The 7558-nt window shown below is 38.8% G+C and overlaps 1 protein-coding gene across 1 annotated transcript in view; it reads right to left on the bottom strand.

The window, feature by feature from the left end:
• Positions 1-7558, bottom strand: part of LOC104945250 (laminin subunit alpha-2-like) — a 44396-nt gene that overhangs the window by 30143 nt on the left and 6695 nt on the right. The gene's annotated exons all lie outside the window — the stretch shown is intronic.

The following is a 7558-nucleotide window of genomic DNA, read 5'->3' on the forward strand; positions in this document are numbered from 1 at the left end:
AAAAAGCATTCAAGTTTTCCCTTAAGGTTATTTTTTTATTTAAATTGGATATTCTATCCAACATGGATATAGCTTCTTTCTTTCACAGCAGCATTGGATCAGTTCAATTGTGCAGCATTGGATCAAAACAAAATAAAGCTTATCAGTACTCGTTAGCTTACTGCTACTATTAGACACTGCCCCTGCCCACTCTGTTGCCAGATTTGAGAGAAATAAGCAACCAGATCTATGAAAACAAGCCCAAAAGAAGCAACACATATTTGATGTTGTGTAATTTTAAACCAAAACTAAGGCCTCAGGATGACTTTAAGACGTGATCATGGTCATTTTTGTTTTGTAAAATTAAATAAAATACAAATATTTTATATTAAAAAAAAAAATCCCGATCCTCGATTTTTTTTTTTCTCCCGATCTTTTGAAAATCACGTGATCGGCTCCGATCCCCGATCACGTGATCGGATCATCTTTGATATTAGCAAAAATATAAAATAAAAAATAAATTGTATCTGATCTATTTTGATAATTAATGCATTTTTTTTTGTAAAATGCACAATATTTTCTAATCAGCTACAACTCCTGAAATATGGGTTTCTTAGTTTAACATAATTGAACTGTTTATATATCATTTGTATATCATTTGTGAAATGTATATTTAGAATTGTATACTACGTTCTGACCTTCTTTTTTTTATTCTAAATGGAATAACAATGAAACAAATGGGGCATAAACTAGATATTATTATTATAATTGTTTAAACAGTTCCTTTTCTTGTTTTTAATTATTGTATTTTACCCATGGTTAAACGTTAATTTAGTGAATGTAGAAAAAGAAAAAGCCGCAAATGCTCAGGTTTGTGAAGTTGTAGCAATAAAATGTTATCAATATTAACTAAAAGATTTCTTAAAGGATTAATAGAAATGCTATATAATTGTAGATGACTTGATCAACAAACACTTATTGCAGCCCTGATTTATACTTTGGATGCACACTGTTTTGGTAGTTAAAATGCTGCAGGGTGTCATGATAGATGATATCCCCATAAATTGTATCTCACATTTTAAAACAGCAAAGGCAACAGGCAGTTTAATAACCTGGCTTTTTCATCCTTCTGTCTAGCAGCTGTTTTATGAAACATTTTAATGATGTTTTCGTGAGAGATGCCTGACCTGCTCTTATGTAACAGGTGATTCAGCCCATTAAAACAAACCGATGGATCCGATAGTAAAGTTGGGTGGAAATTCATCAACTGGAACATATGAAAGGGGAGAGAGGCACCAAAAGATTCCAGCCCCCTATGCTCCCTGCCATCATCCTCGTATCAGAGGAGCCACTGGGAGAACTGGATGTGATTTGTATGTGTGTTTTTGAAGAGGGGTGCTCATAAACAGCCATGAAAGGGGCCCCTCTATTCACCCCTCTAGCAAAGATGCGCTTCAATGGGCAGGCCTTTTGTTTTCCCCTGTTCACAAAACCTTAAACGTGGAAAAAAAAAAAGGGGTTGATTCTCTGGATGTGTGCAGGCCCAAATGATGCCATTAGATTGGTGCCCGCTTTGGGTGAAAAAGGCTTCAGTAGCACTTGAAGTGATTTAAAAGATGCAGGAGAGAGCTGCCTGCAAATCCTATTTGGGAATAACACTGGAAGAGAATGGGGAGGCAAAATGCCAAGCTAGTGATCATTCTATAGTATGCAAAATTGCTCTCAACTCCATGAGTGCCGTGGATGTTAAAACAAAAGATGTGGAACATTCCTTTGTCACGTGATGAGGGTCAATGTGCTGCGGTGTTGCGTGGGGTCAGGAAGTTCACCAAACTTCCCACGCTGCCTTACGCCATAAGATCACAACCAAACTCTTTATTACTGGCAGGGAGAATTTAGTCAGTAAGAGTGTCAGCACAGAGATGAGCCATCAGAAAAAATAACAAACAGGACTTCCTCATCAGCATGACCAAGCTAACAGACTAATTACACATTCAAGATGAAAGAATGTCTTATAAAAACATTATTGCACAAAAAAACATTTCGCAAGAGATTGTGTCAGCTATGCAAGGGATGTTACAGTTATTCAATTAAAAAGAAAATGCTTGTGCACCTTACTCGAGCTGTCTAGAAATATCCCAGTCAAGCGAGCTGGTGATAATGTGACAATGTGCCAGCCAGTGGCATTGTGCGGGACATGTCATCATGGTGCCCGCTCGCCGACAGCAACCTAATAGGCATGAGAACCTTGCAGTGTCAACAAAAGGGACAGTGCCAAACAAAACCACTTGTTGTTAGCCAGAGGGCTCCTGAACAGGCTAGGTCCGGTTCCTCTCTGCTCGGCCTTCATTTCCAGTTCAATGATGTCTACTTAACATTCACTCGAGAATATTAATTAATTTGAGGTTGAATTTCTTTGTCTATAAAGAAATTCAACCTCACAACTATCAACAGTATACACAAAATGTTTTACATATAAAAGGGTTATTATATTGGTGGCTATGACAATTGACATGCAACAAGTCTTGGAACTACTCAGGGTTTTATCTATGCAGGTTTTCCACATTCCCCAGGGCGTGAGAAGAACAATATTTTTTATGATTGGCATGGTTATACGAGGCTCATGGGAAGCGTATCTTCAAAAAGGTACAGGACATTTCTAATCTCTAAAAACATATTAAGAAATCATTATTTCTACACAAAAGGTGAGCTAGACCGAGTGGGTTGGAGAAATGTAGTGACTCAAATGGACTCCTAACTAATGTGTTTCCCCTCCACTTGGCATATTTGTCAGCTGTCTGGCCTGCCAGGAAACATCACCTCTGATTGTGAATGACAGTTCAGTCAATTGCCCTAAATACCTCACTTATCAGTGCTCGTTAGTAACACAGTTTCAGAAGTAAGAGATAAAGTTCCTGCGTCAGACTACAGTCACCTCTGGACAGTAACTTTATGAAGACATGCTGTTTTCTTCTTAACAACCACTCATATCAGAAAAGATAAAGATTTAAACAACTTTTTTTTTAATTACAAAAAAGTAACTAACCAATGCCCAGCCTTGACGCAATGCTTAAACATTTGAGCCGAAACACTGAGGACAAATTCAAACATTACACCAATTAATCTGCTGCTCCTCTACCTACTGTATGTGATACCAGTGTAATGTCTTCTGGGATGCACGACACAGATTGCAGAAGTCAATCAATGAACTTTCAAACAACCTTCCAGGACAACAAGCAATTGGATTGTTTTTTTTTATTAAAACAAAAAAATGTATGTCATGTCTAAAAAAAACATTAAAACCAAGTCAAATCAATAATGAAAACATTTTATGACTGTCTCCGTTTCCCAGTTTCGTGTGATTTTTCACATTAAATAAAACAAAAAGCAATGTGCATGTCTTTGCAAGTTCTCTACCAACAATAATACTGCTTGGAAAAAAAGGGGAAGAATTTCAAAAGCTGTCTGCGGGGCACAGGAAACCTTTACATGGGAGTGTATTCAAATTACAACTGAAAGACAATATGTGGTTAAAAGTGTTAATGCTGCCATGAAGTAGCAGGTTCTTGAGGGTGAAAATAATAGCTGGGGAAGAGCCATGATGTCATGATGTCAGTGGAAGTCTTTGCCATGGCTTGATATGGGTCCTGTGGGCTCCTACTGATAAGATTGAGGCGCAGGTCATTTGGAAACCCTCAGTGAACTGCTTGTTGGCTAACAATGCTGCCTCAGTCCCAGCTATCGGAGCATCTCACCACAGACCACATGTGGGCCAGCCGGACACAGGTAATCAGGGCCGTCAGAATGCAAGCAGCTCCTCTTGCAGAAACCACAAGCCACTATCTCCACCTTATATAACTATAAACATTCATGATATAAACCTGTATACAAACATATTTTATGATTTTTATTTTAAGAACAAGTATAATTAAATTCTGACGGTAGCTGGGCACTTTTGCAAGGACTCAATGTGTGCTTTGTAAACATTTCCCACTTCTCCTCACTTAAGTGACCCTCCTTCCACAAGCAGCACCACAGACTCTCTGTCGAACCGGTTGGTGGCGAAATCACTGTTCATTGTGATGCCTGTTGTCATGGATACACCCAGGTGTTGCTCCCGAGCCAAGGCAGACGAATCAGAAGGCACTCACTAATCCACCTCCATACCAAAGTGTGTCAATAATCAGGAATGCACTGTCTAAACTAAACCATTGTTCCTCTGCCAAAAGAAATCACAAATATAAAGCACTGACATCGCCTGTGGGCACTGCCGTCTCTGGGACTGGAAAAGAAATGAACTGAAGACAAACAACAAGAGTCAGAGTAGGAAGAGGGAAGCTTTGATAACGCTCCAGACAGCTTATTATCTAAATCATGAAGCTGTCTTTTACAGTGGGGGATCTATAGTGTTGTATTGTTGTGATTGACTAAAGCTGAGCAGTAGCTTCTTTATTTGACAAAGTCTGCGCTCCTGAGAAGAACAGCTGCTGTCAACAGTTGGAAGGCTTTGAACTATCACTAAGCCCTGAGACAGCAGGAAATATCCTCTTCATTTCTTTGAATTCAGCCCCATTAGAGTTCGATTCAGAACATAAAAATGTAAAAGAAAATAATCTCACAAGGATTTATGCAGATGCACCTCCCAATAGCGTCTGATCTTTGTGGATAAAAGCTACCGATGTCTTCCTACTGTTCAAGAGTACATTTTTATTACTTTGCTCCTGAGAATTGTTTGAGGAAAGTTGCAAAGTTCAACATGACAGGGGAATTTTTCTAAAAGTAATTTTGCCCTCTGTGTCATTACTCTTATAAGCCTTACTTTTGAGAGGTTGAAAGGGAGCCGACATTTTTAAAAGTCATCTTGACATTTAGCAGAAAGTTGGGAGTCTTAAAGAAAAAAAAGTCCATACTTTGAGATCAGACATGCAGACATGAGTAGCTCTAAGTCCACCCTATATAAGAAAAGACAATAGCTCGCCTGTTGTCTCTCCCCCTGCATGTGCACATGTGTATGTGTGCATTGTTGCGGTATTACAGAACAGAGAAGCGCAGCACCGGGTATACGGATGCGGCCGGAGTGGTGAGACCACTGTGGAGCGCCCCAGCACTGAAAAGGTCCTCCTGAGAGCTTTATTGTGTGGGCTAGCCAAAGCAAGTTCGGTTTCCCCGAGATGCAAGGCTTTGCTGCAAGCCACAACAATGAGCATCTTTGTAGAGCAACACTATTATCTTAGCACATTACTGTAAATGACAGGAGAGGGTAGTGTGTCGGAGATCCCACTTAATGAGCTCCAGGTATGTGCTTGTCATAAAACAAGAAACTAATTCAAACATCTGCAGAGCCGAGAGTCTTTTGTGACTAAGAGCATGTAAGTGGGGATTTGAAAACTGCTCCTCAAAGTTATTTTAGAGGATTAAGCTCCGAGGAAATTGGGATATGACAGAGTTATTTTTGACAAATGTATTTAAAACTGATCTTCTGAGGGTGAAATTGACTGTTTTTCTTATTTTCTCTCTTAAATTATAAATGAAAATGTGAAATGAAATGTTTAATCTCCAGCATAATATTATTATTATTATTTGTTTAGGTTCAAGATCTAAAATGAAAGTTTTGAATATGTTTGGATGCAAAATATACTTGGATAAAACTTTGGATCCCTTTGATAGTTTACAGACTTCACTTTGGTGCTCTTTAAACCAGGTTAAACCAAAAACAAATATGGCTTCAAACGTATCAAATCAAGTTTTATTTATATAGCATATATATATATATTTGGTCGAGCCAAAGTGCTGTACATACAATAAAATACTTTAGAATAAAGACACTTTACAACAAATACAACATCACAGTTTGTACAGAATATCAGTATGAGAAAACGACACCCTCTGTCCTTAGACCCCCACATGTATGTGTGCATTGTAAGTCTTACAAGAGACGCTCCACAGATTGAATTGTCCATTCTTGGTGTCAAGTCCCCCTGAAGGGCTAAAAACACAGATCATCTTGTTAAGTCAACAGGTCAAAGACAATCAGACGGGCAGAGGCACTTGGCCCGCTGTGCTAGATTACAACTCAACCTGAACTTGAACTCTCTGTCACCTGATTCAACAACCTGTATTTTTGACAGAGCTGGTTGCTTAATGATCATCTGACCCCAGACTTAAAAACGTGTCACTCCTCACTTCGCAAGTGTTCACTTGTCCTGATGTCATGTCCCTAATTGCTCCCGCTGCGTGGGATGTGAAGTCTGATTTTAGGTACATTGTTGACTGTGTGCGCAGGCTTGTGTGTGTGTGTATGTGTGTGTGTGTGTCTTATGAGCCAAGGTAGCACTTGCCTGCAGCAACACACACACTCATGTCTTCACCCGCCACAACCTATCATTACCGCTGTCACGTAGCCACCTCCGCAGCGGGCCTCACAAGCCCCGACAACCACCAGCACACACACCTGGAGGGCCAAACACTTAGTTCCCAGCCCTGTGCTTCGTAAACACCACCTTTTAACACACACACACACACACACACACACACACACACACACACACACACACACACACACACACACACACACACACACACACACACACACACACACACACACACACACACACACACATTAATATCCTGCAGCCTCAGCTACTACTTTGCTCCTCCCATTCGCTGTAAAGTATGTCTTACATTTCTATCTCCCCAAACATAAATGGTTTAGTACTTTTTATGTATTNTATACATACACATATATACATATATGCACACATACATATACACATATACATACACATACATACACATATATACATATATGCACATATACATATACACACCTACATACTCACACATATACATATACACATAGTCAAACACCTTCCCCATCCCTGTACCTCGAGAAAATAATCTCTTTGCATTTCCTCTTGAACTGGTTAAGTAACCAATTGGTAAACAACTGGCAATATCATATGTATGATGATACAGAGGTTAGACAATAATACATCTAATTCAAGAAAAACTGTTATAGTATGAAGAAAACATCATATATGCACAACATCTTATTTCATGTGCATTTGCAATAATCACTACTTTGTATGCAATCTGAGCCACTGTCTGTAACACATTTTTGCATTTAAACTATTCATTTAAACATATTCACAAAGATAATCTGAGAAACTAATGTGGTTTGTCCTTTGTGAAGCCTATTCAAACAGATTCCAGTCCTTGAAATGGATCAAATTGACTAAATAAAACACATTTAAAGATTAAAATAATAATATAAGATTTCACACAACCTAATATGGCAATATCAAATTGTATAAGTGTTTACATCCCCTTATCCTTTTGTCCTTTTGTAAATGTATAATTGATGTCTTTGTGGTGTCTGTGAATAATCATAAAAGTATGTTGATTCTTTAATGTTGTCTAGCTCGTTGTGTTTTGTAAGAAAATAAGTGGAAAAATAAATAGCATCCCTTTGATTGAAACAAACATTCTCACGGAGAGATACCGCAGGTCTTTCCTTCCTGCAGCGGTCAGACTATACAACCAGCACAGCCCCTAGTTGACCCCCCCCCACACACACACA

Source organism: Notothenia coriiceps, unplaced genomic scaffold (genome assembly GCF_000735185.1).
Source record: "Notothenia coriiceps isolate Sejong01 unplaced genomic scaffold, NC01 NC01_scaffold00009305, whole genome shotgun sequence".
Taxonomy (NCBI): domain Eukaryota; kingdom Metazoa; phylum Chordata; class Actinopteri; order Perciformes; family Nototheniidae; genus Notothenia; species Notothenia coriiceps.